Source organism: Schistocerca gregaria, chromosome 4, assembly GCF_023897955.1.
Source record: "Schistocerca gregaria isolate iqSchGreg1 chromosome 4, iqSchGreg1.2, whole genome shotgun sequence".
Taxonomy (NCBI): domain Eukaryota; kingdom Metazoa; phylum Arthropoda; class Insecta; order Orthoptera; family Acrididae; genus Schistocerca; species Schistocerca gregaria.
This window is the reverse complement of record NC_064923.1, coordinates 706,352,390-706,370,786: the sequence shown is the minus strand read 5'-3', so window position 1 is coordinate 706,370,786 and position 18,397 is coordinate 706,352,390. Positions and strand designations below refer to the sequence as shown.

General features: G+C 45.2%; 2 non-coding genes across 2 annotated transcripts; both read right to left on the bottom strand.

Moving 5' to 3' along the window:
* Positions 1-13,822: 13,822 nt before the first annotated feature.
* On the bottom strand, positions 13,823-13,897 carry Trnas-cga (transfer RNA serine (anticodon CGA)). The gene has a single exon. It is a non-coding gene; the product is annotated as a tRNA-Ser (tRNA).
* A 225-nt stretch (positions 13,898-14,122) lies between these two features.
* Positions 14,123-14,197, bottom strand: Trnas-cga (transfer RNA serine (anticodon CGA)). The gene has a single exon. It is a non-coding gene; the product is annotated as a tRNA-Ser (tRNA).
* Positions 14,198-18,397: the final 4,200 nt, after the last annotated feature.

Sequence of the window (18,397 nt, the reverse complement as noted above, 5' to 3'; positions counted from 1 at the left end):
GTTTGGCGACATCGCGGTGAACGGACATTGGAAGTGTGTATTTGTCATCGCCATACTGGCGTGATGGTATGGGGTGCCATTGGTTACACGTCTCGGTCACCTCTTTTTCGCATTGACGGCGCTTTGAACAGTGGACGTTACATTTCAGATGTGTTACGATCCGTGGCTCTACCCTTCATTCGAATCCTGCGAAACCCCACATTTCAGAAAGAAAATGCACTACCGCTTGTTGCAGGCCCTTACGGGCCTTGCTGGATACAGAAAATGTTTGACTGCTGCCCTGGCCAGCACATTCTCCAGATCTCTCACCAATTGCAAACGTCTGGTCAATGGTGACCGAGCAACTGGCTCGTCACAATACCCCAGTCACTACTCCTGATGAATTGTGGTATCGTGTTGTAGCTCCATTGGCAGCTGTACCTGTACACGCCATTCAAGCTCTGTTTGACTCAATGCCCAGGCGTATCAAGGCCGTTATTACGGCCAGAGTTCGTTGTTCTGGGTACTGATTTCTCAGGATCTATGCACCCAATTTGAGTGAAAATGTAATCATAGGTGAGTTCCAGTATAATACATTTGTTAAATGAATACCAGTTTATCATCTACATTTCTTCTTGGTGTAGCAATTTTAATGGCCAGCAGTGTATATTATTATCATTATTAAAGGTATCAGTAAACGCCTTTTATTTGTTTTTCTCTCATAAAGAAGCCTCGTGCTGTGTTGATTAACGTGGAAAGGAAGTACCTTATCCGTTGCAAGTCACGGTACATAGAAAGTCAACTATCAGCAAAATTTCAGGACAGAGTTCTATCCTGCAAGAAGGCAAAGGCAATTGCTTGTGAAAGGAATAAATTTTATAGTGATTCTACTTAATTCCACACGCACAGCAACATGTACCTGAAATTAAGGGCACCCCGTCAACCGTCCCCAGCCTCACGGCTGCCCCCATCCGTTCACCTCCTCACCCCTTCCTTACCGCGACTTCCGTTCGGTCACTGTCGCTTATTGAACAACACACCACATTACGAATTACTTACATAACCATCTTTGCATTTGGATCAGTACTTAGTTTGTAGACGGAACTCAATACTCCGTTCCCAAAGGCACGAAACCTTCAAATGTAAAAACTACTTCGGGGGTATTTTCAGGGAGTTTGTAGGGTCGCTACTATTTACGATGTAAGTAAAGGGTGTGGCGGACAACGTCACGAGCTCGCGTTTGCTACTGTTGAACATCGCAAAGTGGCAATACGAGAACGCTGTTGAAAAATTCAGTAAGGCTTGCAGTGGATCTTGGGTCAAAAACTGAAGACCCTAAATTTACGTAAAGTACCTGATCAAAAGTATCCATATACTCATTAGTGGGTATTAATATAGGGTACGTCCACACTTCGATGTTATGTCAGGTGGAACTCTGCTGGGAACACTGCCAGTACTGTGTCTGAATGTCTGTGGAGGAATGGTAGCCTATACTTTCTCAAGGGCCGAAAACGGACTAGGTAGTGATGTTGGATGCTGGGCCCTGGAGCGAGGTTGTTGTTATAATTCATTCCAAAAGTGTCCATAGGGTTCATATCGGTACTCCACATAGGCCAGTCCATGTCACGAATGTTGTTGTCCATAATCCGTTCCCTCAAAGGTGTTTATGCACACGTCGTTCCCGAACTGTTCCTTTACTGCTTTAAAATGTGTTCATATCCTTCCGCATTAAAGTTCCATACAGTGACGACCTCCTCACTTGACTGTTGACCCTGCAGATGATAGCAGGTAACTTCTCACGACTTTCTTCACCATCAGAACCTCAGTCGGACTGTCACAGGGCGTAGCGTGATTAATCACTCAAACCACTCTTCCCAGCCATCCCCAGTTCAGCGCCGTCGGTCTCTACGCCTCATCAAAAGCTTCACTTAGTAATGGCTACAGAAATGTGTGGCCTACGAGGAGCTGCTCAACCATTCCACACCATTCCTTTTAAGTTTCTACGCACAGTCAGTGTGCTAGCTGAATAGGTTATAGCATTTTGGTGCTCACGAGTGATTTCTTCTGCTGATTACAAGCGACTTTTGGCAGCCTCCTTCCACAATGCTCGACGGTCTCTGTCCTGTTGTTGAATTTGGCTGTGATTATTCCTCCGTGTTTCCACTTCACAATCACATCATCAGCAGTCGACACCACGACAGGTTTAGAAGAGCTGAAATGTCCCTGACGGCGTTGTTACTGCTGGTAAGTGCAGGTTTGAAGTCTCTGATCTCTTTTCTGCGCTGCCTCTCGTGACATCTTGTGCTCATTTGCTCATTTCCGCTTCACATAGGGATGGCCGGATACTTGTATCAGGTAGTGTATTTAGGAAAGTTGTAACAACGGAAAAAGGGTAGGAAGACCTGCATACGACCGACTCTTGGTACAGCGACAGGTAATGTAACGTATTAGATATAAATAGGCGGAAAGGGCAGCTATTATTTGATTACATTACCGAAAACAGACACAATCTTGAAATGTCATAGGTACTTGTCCGTATCGGCCTAAAGTAGAACGACCACATAAAACAAGTTGTAGGAAGAGAAGTGTCTGACAGAAAGCATCGCTCGTGCGAAACGCAGCTTGCTCTTTTCTCACATGATATACTGCAAACTGTGGATGAAGGGAACAGGGAGGTTTCCGGAAAGCATTCGACACTGTATCCCACTGGAGACTGTTAACAAAGGCATGTTCATACAAAATAGGCTCCCAGGTATGTGACTGACTCGAAGACTTCTTAAGTAATAGAACCCAGTGTGGTTTCCTCGACGGCGAATATTCATCGGAGACGGGTAACATCAGCAGTGTCCCAGGGAAGTCTGACAGGACGCTGTTGTTCTCTATATACATAAATGATTTGGCGGACGGGATGGGCAGCAATCTGCGGTCGTTTGCTGATGCTGCGGTGGTGTGCATACAGGCGTCGAAGATGAGTGACTGTATTTTGATTGAAGATGACCTAGGCAAAATGGCAGCTGGTCTTCAATATAGAAAAATGTAAGTTAATGTCGATGAATAGGAAAAACAAGCCCGTAACGTTCGGAGACATTAGTAGTGCCCTGCTTCACACAGTCACTAAATATGTGGGCGTAACGTTGCGGAGCGATATGAAATGGAACGAGCACGCGAGGATTGTGGTAGGGAGGGCGAATGATCGACTTCGATTTATACGGGGAACTTTTAGGAAAGAATGGTTTATCTGTAAAGGAGACCGTATAAGGACGCTAGTGCGACCCATTCTTGAATGTTGTTCGAGTGTTTGGAATCACCACCAGGTCGGACTGAAAAAATACGTCGAAGTAATTCAGATACGAGCTGCTGCATTTGTTACCGGTAGATTCGATTAGCATGCAAGTGTTACGGATATGCTTCGGCAACTTAAGTGGGAATCCCTGAGGGGAAAGAGACATTCATTTCGAGAACACTACTGAGAAAACAGCTTCTGATGCCTCTGAGCAACAGTCATACAATATTTTTTAAAGCAACACATCGCCGTTTGATTGTTTCACAAAGCAGTCCCATGGTGGTGTGTTCCCTTAGAAAAAAAAAATACTGAGAAACTTTGGAGAACCGGCATTTGAAGCTGACTGCAGAACGATCCCACAGCCGCCAACACACATTTCTCGTCGGAACCACAGAGGTAAGATACGAGAAATTAGGGCTCATACGGAGGCATATAGACAGTCGTTTCTCCTTCGCTTTATCTGTGAGTGGAACAGGAAAGGAAATTACTAGTTGTGGTACAGGATACCCACTGTCACGCTCCGTACTGTAAGTACGTAGATGTAGATGATTCACTGGAAGAACCTTAAGGAAATGTAATTCTGCCACTAAAGGATCGCCTTACAAAACACTTGTTCGACTTGTTCCTGAGTGTTGCTTGTCAGAGTGTTGCTTATAAGATGGGATTAAGAGAGAGGATACGGGGGATCCAACGAGGAGTGGCATTTCCTGTGATGGATTCGCTTAGGGAGCGATAGGTTGCTATGAAACCCCAGTGCCAGACGCTACAAGAGAGGCGTTTTCCCTCAGGAGAGAATTACTATTCAAATTCCGAGAGCGTGCGTTTCCAGATGTCAGGCAACGTAATTACTTCATCACACATGAATGATTACAACGGGGAAAATGAGATAATTTGAAGATCACACTTAGGATTTCCAACACCATTTCTTACCTCTCACCATTGGTGACTGGAAGTCATAGTACCCTACACCATACACCATAACGTGGCTTGCGTACGTGCAACTGTAGAATGACCAGTGCCTCAGATTTTCCTTGACGGAATACGGGTAAGACGATAGTGAACAGCAATTGTGCTAACCCGGAGTACGTCCCTGCAACAGAGAAGACCCCGAACTAAAAAAAGGCGGAGTCAATTTAATTCCAACCTGGGACCAAAACGGGATTTTTTTGTCATTGATTATTTTCAAAACGTCACGACCAGTACATTTTTAATATTATTCACTTCTGTCATGAGTTTCGGTGTAAAGTAATCTCATATGGAAAACAATGAATATGCAAAAGTATCATCACACGTACAAAATTTAATCAGTAAAGTGTACCCTCACTGAGACTGAGGAGTATACTTCGTAATGAGTATTTTAATTTAAAATAAAACCGACACTACGTTATGCTGTCTTCTTCTTTGGCAGTGCGGCAACTCAAATCCCTATTCGACCAACCTGATTTAGGCTTCCCGTGGTTTCGCGAAATCACTTATGAGAACGTGACATTTCTTTAAAACGGGTATGGCCGATATCCTGCCTCCTGCTTCCCTATTCTGAGTTTTACTCTGTCACCAATGGCCCCGTTCTTGATGGGACGATGACATGTACTTTTTCTTTTTTCTCTTCACCAACTCGTTAGATGGCTACATTTATTTGTAAGATTGATGTTATAGCACTGTATCCGGCTATGTAGAACTGTAGTATTGATTTACTAAGCAGTATGTTGCCGTCGAATAGGTGCCTTTGTGGTCGGTCTACGTTTATTTTATACTTAGCTGTAAAATATGTATAGCTGCGATACTCAGATTTCACATACAAAGTATTGTTGACGTCGCTCTAAATTTATGTACTTATACACTGAAGTGCCAAAGAAACTGGTATAGGCGTGCATATTCCAATACAGAGATATGTAAACAGGAAGAATACGGCTCTGCGGTCGGCAACGCCTATATAAGACAAGTGTCTGGCGCAGTTGTTAGATCGGTCAGTGCTGCTACAATGGCAGGTTACCAAGATTTAAGTGAGTTTGAAAGTGCTGTTACAGTCGGCCGTGAATATCAGGAATCCGGTAAAATGGCCGGAAAAGGATCCTTCAAGAACGGGGCCAACGACGAATGAAGAGAATCGTTCAACGTGATTGAAGTGCGACCCTTCCGCAAATTGCTGCAGATTTCAGTGCTAAGCCATCAACAAGTGTCAGCGTGCGAACCATTCAACGAAACATCATCGATATGGGCTGTTGCAGTCGAATACCCTCTCGTGTACCCCTCATGACTGGAGGACACAAAGCTTTACGCCTCGCCTGAGCCCATCAACATCGACATTGGACTGTTGATGACTGGAAATATGTTGCCTGGTCGAGCGAGTCTCGTTTCAAATTGTATCGAGCGGATGGACGTGTGAGGATATGAAAACAACCTCATGAATCCGTGGGCCCCGCATGTCCGCAGGGGACTGTCAAGCTGGTGTAGGCTCTATAATGGTGTGGGCCTGTGAAACTAAGAGTGATGTGCGATCCCTGATACGCCTGGATACAACTCTGACAGGTGACGTAAGCGTCCTGTCTGATCACCAGCATCCATTCATGTCCATTGTGCATTCCGACAGACTTGGGCAATTCAAGCAGGACAATGCGACACCCCACTCGTCCAGTATTGCTACAGAGTGGCTCCAGGAACACTCTTCTGAGTTTAAACACTTTCACTGGCCACCAACTTCCCAGATATGAACATTATTGAGCATGTCTCGGATGCCTTGCAACTTACTGTTCAGAACAGATCTCCACCCCGGATTTATGGACGGTCCTTCAGGATTCATAGTTTCAGTTCCCTCCAGCACTACTTCAGACATTAATCGAGTCCACGCCACGTCGAGTCGCGGCTGTTCTGCGTGCTCGCGGGAGTGCTGCACGATATTAGGTATGTGTCACAGTTTCTTTGGCACTTCGGTGTATAATTTGTATTAGAAGTGAATTTAGGAGGGGACTGAAATGACACTTTTTATTGGGGGATTCTTTGTGATTAATAAACTGGTAATTTTGTGACAACCGAGCGAGGTGACACAGTGATTAGCACACTGGACTCGCATTCGGGGGGGACGACGGTTCAATCCTGATTTAGGTTTTCCGTGATTTCCCTAAATCACTTTAGACAAATGCCGGGATGATTTCTTTGAAAGGTCACGGCCGATTTCCTTCCCAATCCTTCCCTAATCCGAGCTCGTGCTTCGTCTCTAATTACCTCGTTGTCGCCGGGACGTTAAACACTAATCTCGACGGCCGGTGTGGCCATGCGTTTCTAGGCGTTTCAGTCTGTTACCGCGTGACCGCTACAGTCGCAGGTTCGAATCCTGCCTCAGGCATTGATGTGTGTGATGTCTTTAGGTTACTTAGGTTTAAGTAGTTCTAAGTTCTAGGGGACTGATGACCACAAATGTTAAGTCCCATAGGGCTCAGAGCCATTTGTACCATTTTGAACACTTATCTCCTCCTCCATTTTATGACAGATTACTCTTCTACTTGCAGACTGGTAGTTCATCAGTTTTGTGCCTCACCTGCCTGCATGATGAAGCTCTTTGCTTTCTTGGATATAGACAGCTCTCATCTGGTAACGACAGTACGAAACGAGGAGCTTCTAGTAACAACACATTATTGCTGGAGCCAGAAATAACAATACGTAAGTCCTAATAGCAAGTATGTAAGTACTCGCTGTTTTCATTATAATGCACTGCCTCGCAAAAGGAGTGAAATACCCAAAAGGGGAGGAGAAAACGAAGTGAAAGACGGGTCGAAAGTGGATGCGATGTTATTTCAGTTGTTAGAAAATCGAATTAAATTTAGAAAGAATTTGGCAGTATGAACCCACTTATTGTTATAACGTTGAAAACCTTCAGGCCTGCATACGCTGATTCGGTTGGGAGGGGTGTCGTGAAGCTGCTCTCGTGAGGCAAACTGGGTCACAGCTGTTGTCTGTGCTCCATGATGTGCTGGATACAGGCACTGGTGTGAATTTGACGTCGTAGGTGGTCCTGCTTGTGTTCTATCGTGTAAAGGTCTGGGGATCTTACTGGCCACTGGAGTATCTCAGTATCACGCAGACAGACAGGCAGACACGTGTCATGTATGGACGACTATTGTCCTGCTGAAAAATGGCACGGCGATACTGTCGCGTGAGAAGCATCAGTTGAGTACACAGAATGTCCGTGAATTACCTTTGCCCCATCAGTGCTCCTCCATTCACAACCGGCTGTGCCCTGAAGTCAATCACGATGCGTCCCATAACATTACGCCAGGTAACACAGCTGAGCTTCTCTAAAATATTGGAAGAATGGATCGTCTCCCCAGGTTGCCACCATTCTCGGCGACGATGATGTTGGCAGTAGTCCAGAACTCCAATTCATCGTTGAACCGAATTAGACGCCACTCACCAGCAGTCCATACTTTCTGGTCACAGCACCATTCCAAACGCAGCCGTTTGTGTTGTGTTGTGTTAACGGCAGCCTACGCAGGAAGCGGCAGTTCACTATCCACGTTGCTGCTCGTTTCCGACCATTGGTTGCAGGCAGTTCGTTACTTGTTCTCGGATGGCTGGAATAGACGTAAAGGTGTTGTGTTGTGCTAGGTACGCGCTACGGCGATTGGCCTTTGTGGTGGTCAGATGTAGTCGATAGGAACTTTGATGGTGAGAAACCCTGCCCTCACGTTCCCATGCAGCCCAGCACCAGGCCGCTGTCACAACTGAATGCTCCACAAATCTGGATAATACACGATACGAAAATATGACAAAATGGAGATCCTCAGTGAGCCCCCTTTTAAATTTATAATGTACCTCCTTCTACCTAGTTGTTGCTATTGTTCACCAAAGTGCAAAGTCTTTTCTGAAAAGAAGTGAGATTACAATAATTTTTTTAGTTTACTTAACTAAAGGAGTATGTCCCTTTACAAACTCTTGCTGCTGCCGGTCACACTGTCTCACACGAGTTCGTGGCACCTTCATATCCTTCAGCGTTCACGCCACACCTTACGCTGCTCACGCCACCTATGTACTCTCCCACATGTAAGCACGACAACGCTAATGCACTCTGGTGGCCATTGCATCTGTCACAGAGGACTGCAGTCCTTATATTTACACACCCACTGATGGTCTGTACATATAGTTAGTTACGTTGACTTAGCATCTGGTTGCTTCACTTTTTTTGTCAGGCAATGTATACGACTGCTCTCAATGGTATCGGTGTAGTAATAAATAATAGTATTAAAATAGTTTCTTTGGTGGTCCTTAATAAAGATTTTTCTGACATAAAACAGTTCAGCGCATTTTCAATGAAATGTGTATATTTTGTACATCCGTAATTCTCTTTTTAAGTTTTCATTCCAGTTTAAATGAAATTTAATGTATTCTATAAATATGTTGTAATGTTTTATGAAACTTTTTGCAGTTTATATGTAAAGAAAACGCTTTGGTCTGCTAAGAGAAGTATTGTTGTGCAAAATTCTGCTAAGAACGAGCTGACAAACGAAAGCAGTTAGTCGGTGCTGGGACACACACAGTGATGCAATGACGGCTGGAGAAAGGAACGTCACGTAATTAGTGAAAAGAGCGGTAATTTCGAGGAAATCGAGGCAGTTTATTTGCGCTACAAGGAAGTTTTATGTAAAGGAGAGGGATATAGTAATGAGGGGGAGAAAGTAGTTAAACTGTGAAGAGACAAGAGGAACGTAGAAATTTCCGGAAAGCTATTATTGAAGCACTGTTGCAGTGAAACGCTAAAATTCCAGGAGAGGCACGTTTCTGAGATTTCCAACAAAGAGGAAGGAATGCTATTATAGGAAGACTGCCGGAAATAAGACAGCAAGGAAGAAGATCATACTGAGTTAAATACGATGGAGTTCGATACAGAAGGACAGACAAATCAAGACACTGATATATGAGAATGAATAGTCGTCGGCACAAAATGTGAAAATACTACGACTCTGCTGAGACGGAGTACTGAATAGCTATCAGCTTTATTATTTTATGAATACTTGAGAATTTCAGCTGGAGAGCGATCATGAACTGAATGTAAAGAAAGCACCAGATATAAAGTTTAATTGCCTTGATCGCATGTGGGTTTACTGGATTACTACTTTGGGCAGGGCCAAGTTGCCGTTTTCAGATGCTCATTAGAAGCATTATTTCGTAGCCTGTACACTGAAGATTTGAAGACGGCAGCCTAGCCCTGCCGAAACTAGTAATCCAGTGTACCTACATGTGATCAGGGCAATATACCCCTCCGCGAATACCTCGCTGGTCCCAAACTTTTCATCTCAGAGTAGCACTTGCAACCTATGTCCTCAATCATTTGCTGGATGTATTCCAATCTCTGTCTTCCTCTACAGTTTCTGCCTTCTACAGCTCCCTCTTGTGCCATGGAAGTTATTCAATGATGTCTTAACATATTTCCTATCATCCAATCCCTTCTTCTTGCCAGTGTTTTCCATACATTTCTTTTCCCGCCGATTCTGCGGAGAAGGTCCTGGTTACTTATCTTACCAGTCCACCTAATTTTCGACATTCTTCTGTAGCCCCACGTGCCAGGCACTTCGATTCTCTTCTGTTCCGGTTTTCCCACAGTCCGTGTCTCACTGTCATACTGTGAAGTGCTCCAAACGTCCATTGTCACAAATATTTTCCTCAAATTAAGGTCTGTATTTGACACTGTTAGTCTCAGCCAGAAATGCCTTTCGTGACAGTGCTAGTCTGCTTATCATTTCCTCCTTGCTCTGTCCGTCACGCGCTGTTGTAGCTGCCTGAATAGCGGGTTAGGTGAAATGCAAGAGTTGAAAGTCCAAGTCCAATGTTCTTTTCTAAACTAGCTCTAAAAATTCAACAGTGAGAGGTGTACAGTTAAACGGCGCACCGGAGTGACAACCGGAATTATTTTCTTCTTTTAAATTAATTGATTCATTTGCAACATAGTGCCCTGCTACCTAGTCGTTTGCCCTCTGTCCGCAGAACATCCGTCACGGCCAGCCGCGGTGGTCTCGCGGTTCTAGGCGCGCAGTCCGGAACCGTGCGACTGCTACGGTCGCAGGTTCGAATCCTGCCTCGGGCATGGATGTGTCTGATGTCCTTAGGTTAGTTAGGTTTAAGTAGTTCTAGGGGACTGATGACCGCAGCAGTTGAGTCCCATAGTGCTCAGAGCCATCCGTCACGTGACGACTCCAACAAATGTCAGCCAACGCAGATGAGTCCCGGGAAGACAACATCTACGAGACGGATAATGTTTCCACCACTCAGTAAATATTTCTCTCGGAACAGAGCTTTACGTGCGGACATTAACGAAAGCTAGACAAATGTAAAAGACGTTAAAGGTACCTAAATATATTTTATTTCACTTAGACACAGATTTCTCTCGCAGCCAAATGTTGTTCTGACACTTTTAATTTGACACTGAAGTGAACTATGTTCAAATTTTATTGCAAGTGTCAAATACTTCAATTTCAGGCTTGTGAGGTACGCGCGCTGAGTGGGAACTTTGGAAGTCCACATGCTTACATCCATGCTAAATGATATTGACTGATTCAGTCCAATGCCGTACAACAGAAATTTCATCGAAGACACTTCACAAGTTGCCGGCGTCTTGCGATCTATAATTTCACATGGAAGTGGCTCAGTAATTTTGATAATTCATAACCAATTATGCATCTGTAACTTTACTCAAGAAAATTCACCTTCGTTTATACACAACCATTCAGTCGTCAGACAGCCTCATTCCAGTTACGCACAGAGCGCTAATTAAATGATAATAAGTCATAGTAATTTATTCGTTCATAGTTCTTTACAATAAAAGACGTGTGAAATACACTCCTGGAAATAGAAAAAAGAACACATTGACACCGGTGTGTCAGACCCGCCATACTTACTCCGGACACTGCGAGAGGGCTGTACAAGCAATGATCACACGCACGGCACAGCGGACACACCAGGAACCGCGGTGTTGGCCGTCGAATGGCGCTAGCTGCGCAGCATTTGTGCACCGCCGCCGTCAGTGTCAGCCAGTTTGCCGTGGCATACGGAGCTCCATCGGAGTCTTTAACACTGGTAGCATGCCGCGACAGCGTGGACGTGAACCGCAAGTGCAGTTGACGGACTTTTGAGCGAGGGCGTATAGTGGGCATGCGGGAGGCCGGGTGGACGTACCGCCGAATTGCTCAACACGTGGGGCGTGAGGTCTCCACAGTACATCGATGTTGTCGCCAGTGGTCGGCGGAAGGTGCACGTGCCCGTCGACCTGGGACCGGACCGCAGCGACGCACGGATACACGCCAAGACCGTAGGATCATACGCAGTGCCGTAGGGGACCGCACCGCCACTTCCCAGCAAGTTAGGGACACTGTTGCTCCTGGGGTATCGGCGAGGACCATTCTCAACCGTCTCCATGAAGCTGGGCTACGGTCCCGCACACCGTTAGGCCCTCTTCCGCTCACGCCCCAACATCGTGCAGCCCGCCTCCAGTGGTGTAGCGACAGGTGTGAATGGAGGGACGAATGGAGACGTGTCGTCTTCAGCGATGAGAGTCGTTTCTGCCTTGATGCCAATGATGGTCGTATGCGTGTTTGGCGCCGTGCAGGTGAGCGCCACAATCAGGACTGCATACGACCGAGGCACACAGGGCCAACACCCGGCATCATGGTGTGGGGAGCGATCTCCTACACTGGCCGTACACCTCTGGTGATCGTCGAGGGGACACTGAATAGTGCACGGTACATCCAAACCGTCATCGAACCAATCGTTCTACCATTCCTAGACCGGCAAGGGAACTTGCTGTTCCAACAGGACAATGCACGTTCACATGTATCCCGTGCCACCCAACGGGCTGTAGAAGGTGTGAGTCAACTACCCTGGCCAGCAAGATCTCCGGATCTGTCCCCCATTGAGCATGTTTGTGACTGGATGAAGCGTCGTCTCACGCGGTCTGCACGTCCAGCACGAACGCTGGTCCAACTGAGGCGCCAGGTGGAAATGGCATGGCAAGCCGTTCCACAGGACTACATCCAGCATCTCTACGATCGTCTCCATGGGAGAATAGCAGCCTGCATTCCTGCGAAAGGTGGATATACACTGTACTAGTGCCGACATTGTGCATGCTCTGTTGCCTGTGTCTATGTGCCTGTGGTTGTGTCAGTGTGATCATGTGATGTATCTGACCCCAGGAATGTGTCAATAAAGTTTCCCCTTCCTGGGACAATGAATTCACGGTGTTCTTATTTCAATTTCCAGGAGTGTATATTGACACACAGCAATTCGATGAAAACAGTAGAAAAAATGTGTCATTAAATTAATTATATAAATGTCTCTGTAATTTAATATTTGTAACTGTTTTTACGAACGTGTGAATGTGTGCAGGTATGTCTTCTGTCACTTGTCAAAGGCAAGAGAACGTATGAGGCTAGCAGCTATAGGTTCAAAAGAAGACTTAGTCTAGTATTGTATTATTTTAGCGAAACCGTAGCATACAAAGGATGTTGCACTTAGAGAGATCATTATTGACAGTAGACATTCAAACGAGATTCATGTTCTTTAGTCGGTCTTGAACACATTATCTGCCACCTGTGTTATTTAGGCAGTCACTCAGTATCAGTAAAGCCACAGGCAGACTCTCCCACATCTACATTTATTTAATTTCAATAAAACCATTTCATCCTTAAAATGTTTTCTCAAATACCTAAAAGTTGTGGAGCAGTGATTAAAAAATCATACTGATTACCTACTAGAGCGTAAAGTAATAACTGAAGAATATTACCTAAGACTTTTGGACCTACTGGAATAAAACATACCTGATAACAGAAATTGATTGCTAATTAGAAATAAGTCCTCATCGCTTAGAAATAAAATATTGGTTGGGCAAAAGCGAGCAGTAACAATAATATATGGTGTTCACCCTCGGTTGCCATGTACGTACCTCTTCAAGGAACCGGGCATTTTAACTATATCGTCGCAGTACATACATTCGACAATCAAATATGTCATAAATAATCCATCACAATTAAAGAAGAATAGTGATATCAATACCCACAACACTAGAGGGAAAAATCACGTTTATTCTCCATTATGAAATCTGTTCGTGGCTCTGAATAGAGTTCTATATACAGCAACAAAAGTTTTTGATCATTTTATCAACACCATAAAATGTCCGACTAGTAGAAAAACAACATTTAAATCTAACTTAAAATAACTTCTCTTACTAGACAGCAACTTCTATTCCATGGACGAATTTATGTTTAAAAACTGATAGCCTGTAAACAAAAGCCTAGAAAAAACAAATTTTTAAGTGTAGTGGCATGAGTAGGACTAAAAAAATGATTTCTTCATTAATGTTAATGCTAATCACGTACTCTTGCAAACTGAGTCGTTCAGCATCATGTCGATAATATAATCGTTAAAATAAGCAATGAAACAAGTAACTAACTCAGGACAATACACCTGCTGACAGAGGCACATTAGCTGCGTGAAGATGAGGAATGGATCCAGAATGAGATTTTCACTCTGCAGCGGAGTGTGCGCTGATATGAAACTTCCTGGCAGATTAAAAACTGTTTGCCCGACCGAGACTCGAACTCGGGACCTTTGCCTTTCGCGGGCAAGTGCTCTACCAACTGAGCTACCGAAGCACGACTCACGGCCGGTACTCACAGCCTTACTTCTGCCAGTATCCGTCTCCTACCTTCCAAACTTTACAGAAGCTCTTCTGCGAACCTTGCAGAACTAGCACTCCTGAAAGAAAGGATATTGCGGAGACATGGCTTAGCCACAGCCTGGGGGATGTTTCCAGAATGAGATTTTCACTCTGCAGCGGAGTGTGCGCTGATATGAAACTTCCTGGCAGATTAAAACTGTGTGCCCGACCGAGACTCGAACTCGGGACCTTTGCCTTTCGCGGGCAAGTGCTCTACCAACTGAGCTACCGAAGCACGACTCACGGCCGGTACTCACAGCCTTATTTCTGCCAGTATCCGTCTCCTACCTTCCAAACTTTACAGAAGCTCTTCTGCGAACCTTGCAGAACTACGGTAGGTCAGTTGGTAGAGTGACTGAACGTTGGCGAACTGGTGAGGCAGCGCCACGCCGAACTTGCCTTATGCGCATGACAGGGGTTGGTTGGGATTATTGTGGTGCGTCATGAAGGCAGCAACACCTGGAAGCCAGGCCTGGCGTCTAATGGACTGCAGCGGCGTACGAGGCTCTGAATGCGGGGCCGGGCCATGCTGGGCGAGCCATTGGCTCTTGTTGGTCTCCCAAAGTCGCTGACCGAGCGAGGTGGCGCAGTGGTTAGCACACTGGACTCGCATTCGGGAGGACGACGGTTCAATCCCGTCTCCGGCCATCCTGATTTAGGTTTTCCGTGGTCTCCCTAAATCGCTTCAGGCAAATGCCGGGATGGTTCCTTTGAAAGGGCACGGCCGATTTCCTTCCCAATCCTTCCCTAACCCGAGCTTGCGCTCCGTCTCTAATGACCTCGTTGTCGACGGGACGTTAAACACTAACCACCACCACCACCAAAGTCGCTGGCTCTGAGAGTTCGCAGAGCAACGGAGCCTGGCCAGACGGCTGGGAGATAGATAAAGGCAGTCGGTACCACCAGCACTTGATTTATACATTAATCTGGGCTAGCGTTGGGGGAGGGGGAGAGGGTTGCCGTGGGCGGCGGCGGACAAGTCTTGAGTTCGGCGGCGGCGTGGGATGGCATGCCAGCCATGCTTGCCTTTGCTATCAGCTTGCTGGCTAGAGGGTGGACTGCAGTCGTCAGCTGAAGGCTCTGGGACTGCAGCGGTCAACACATGGCGTGACCGGCTGTCAAGCAGACATCGTTTGGCCGTGGCAGCCTACGGTGTTTTCCTTCGTACATCCAGCAACTGGGAGGAATTGTGGAATACAGTTTCAGTTACATAGGTTCTTAGGGCTTAAGAGTAATTCGTATCATTGAGTGTGCCCACCTGTGCTCGTGTACTCTCGTTAGTGTCACAAGGATATGAATTGTGATAACTCAGTGTGGACATATTGCACCTATATTACTACAGTACTGCTTACCTAGTAGTTTTTGGACTGAAAATGCATGGCGACGCCATGGTGTGGTTTTCTATTGTAATTCTTTTCTTCAGGCTATCATCAAAAGCGGATATATGTTTCAGTAAACTCGTGACACAAGGATGCATTAAAACTATTTACTTATTTACTATGAGTTTCGGTAAGCGACCGTCATTTGGTACGAAAAATTGGCATGTGACTTGTACTGGCAAATTTTTCATACCAGATGATGGTCGCTGATTGATGCCGGTAGTAAATAAATAAATTGTTCTAAAGCAGTCTTGTGTCATGAGTTTCCACAACTATATTATAACTGTAATTGAATCGAAAAGCCATGTCGATGCCGTGGTGCGTATAATTGTGTCATAGATAAGCTTCGTAATTATTTCAGTTGTTTATGCTTGACTCTGTCAATGTAGAATGTGTTGTTCATACGAGATCTCAAAGGAAGATCAGCGTTTAATGTCCTATTAACAGCACATTCGTTACAGATGGAGCACCGACTCAGATTCTGAAAGGACGTGGAAGGAAATCTACCACGCGCTTCTTCAATGGGACCATCCCGGCATTTGCCTGGAGTGATTTAGGCAAATCATGGAAAACCTAAATCTGGATGGCCAGACGGGGATTTGAACCGTCATCCTTCCGAAAGCGAGTCCATTGTCCTGACCATTGTGCCTTCTCATATGTGTTTTCTCTCCAGTGTATGGTTGAGGTGTTGGTCGTTGTTGGGCATTATTGCATTTTCGATAAGCTAGTGTTATTGTGCTGAATTCTTTCTGTGGATCTTTCTGTGCGCCGCAGCCATATTTCTTACGAATAATATGTATACGCTGATAAGGCTAAACATTATGAAAACTGCCCACCGCGACGCTGGATGCCGCCTGGTGGTGCTGCGGCACTTCACCAGGAAGCAAAAGTGCGTAAGCGGAGTAGATACGGAACGAGGATCACCCTGTAAGTAGGCTGTTTAGGTTCTTATATTGGTAACTCCGCCGCCACGTAGCGCTCTGTATGAAAATCACTGGCTGTGCTGTGTGCAGTCTGTGGCTGGTTTGCATTGTTGTCTGCCATTGTAGTGTTGGGCAGCGGCAGCTAGATGTGAACAACGCGTAGCGTTGCGCAGTTGGAGGTGATCCGCCAGCAGTGGTGGACGTGGGGAGAGAGATGGCGGAGTTTTGAAATTTGTAACACTGATGTGCATGTTTATTTCTATTCTTTTGTAAAGCCTGTATTACTGCAAATGTTATCTGTACTATTATGTTCTTTAATGATATATTTTGTACCTTTGTCACTGAATTCTCATGTTATAAAATTGTAATTGACACCAGTTCATCAAATTAAGTAACTTGTAAGTTACATTTCACTGCACACGTTTCTGTTGGTCATAGTATATGGACAATATGTGAGAAGTAGGGACTGTTAGTGTTTGCACATATGTTGATAATTTAGCAAGGGACTGGTTAACAGCATTGCTGGTTCTAAGGACAATTCCAAAAACTTTGTGCGTGCACATGTGGTGGTTGATGGACTTGCTATATTCTCCGCTAGACTCTTCGATGGTGATTGTGCACTTGCACAGTCGCAACAGATGGCTGCTGGCCGTCTGTACAAGGGCTACAGTGAGTCTACACCTTCGATGGCCCACCAATACCATTATTTCTACAAGGACTGCAGTGGGTCTGCACCTCTGGTGGCCCACCAATACCCTCTACTAGGACTACAGTGGGTCTGCTCTGTGATGACCAACCTACCAATATTCTTCAAAACTTCGACTGACTCTGCTGTGGATTTGTTCTGTTGTGGCCCGTTACCTGTCTGCATGTCAAGAGTTCCGTTGGAAGGACAACACTACTTCTTCAAGACTGCATGGAAATCCACTACTTCTGTGTCCATTTTCTTTTACTGCTCAGACTTTGAGAAAAACACTGCTATTTTACTGTGATGAATGATCAGGACTGTCTTTATGGACTGTGAGAAAATTTTAGCTTTTGACCAACATTGTATCGATAAGTGTGTGCATTTGATTACCTTGTTATTGTAATTATAATTATGAAAATTTTTTTCAAATCTGTATTGGCCAGTGCCCAAAACAATTTGTAAAATTTTTTGTGGGGAGCATGGGGGCTATGTAAGTAGGCTGTTTAGATTCTTATATTGGTAACTCCGCCGCCACGTAGCTCTCTGTATGAAAATCACTGGCTGTGCTGTGTGCAGTCTGTGGCTGGTTTGCATTGTTCTCTGCCAATGTAGTGTTGGGCAGCGGCAGCTGGATGTGAACAACGCGTAGCGTTGCGCAGTTAGAGGTGAGCCGCCAGCAGTGGTGGACGTGGGGAGAGAGATGGCGGAGTTTTGAAATTTGTAAGACTGGATGTCATGAACTGCTATATGACTACTAAGCTAAATACATAGTTTGTTCTCTATCAAAATCTTTCATTTGCTAACTATGCCTATCAGTAGTTAGTGACTTCAGAAGTTTCAATCTTTTATTTAGCTGGCAGTAGTGGCGCTCGCGGTATTGCAGTAGTTCGAGTAACGAAGATTTTTGTGAGGTAAGTGATTTGTGAAAGGTATATGTTAATTTAGTCAGGGCCATTCCCTTGTAGGGATTATTGAAAGTGAGATTGCGCTGCGCTAAATATATTGTGTGTCAGTTTAAGCACAGTCTTGTATAATTGTTCTAAGGGGACGTTTCAACCCTAGTGGGTTGCAAATTGCGAAAATCCATTGAGACGAGTGACTTTGACAAAAGGCAGATTGTTATTACATAGGCCCTTTGAACGAGTAACTGCAGTGGGCATCTACGGAAAGAGATAGGACAGTGAAACTACCAGTAAATGCTTTACCGTTGGACGTCCACGACTCTTCACAAAACGTGGGTTTCAGAGGCTCGTCTGCTGTGTAAAATAGGATAGATGGTGATCTGTGGCATTCCTACAGAAGGAGCACAATGATGATGCAGGTACCAGTGTTTCGTAGGACACGATTCACCGCACATTGTTGAACAGGGAACTCCGAGCAGACTACCCCCACGTGTCCACATGTTGATCCAACGACAATTACGTTTGCATTGGGCATAGGACCATC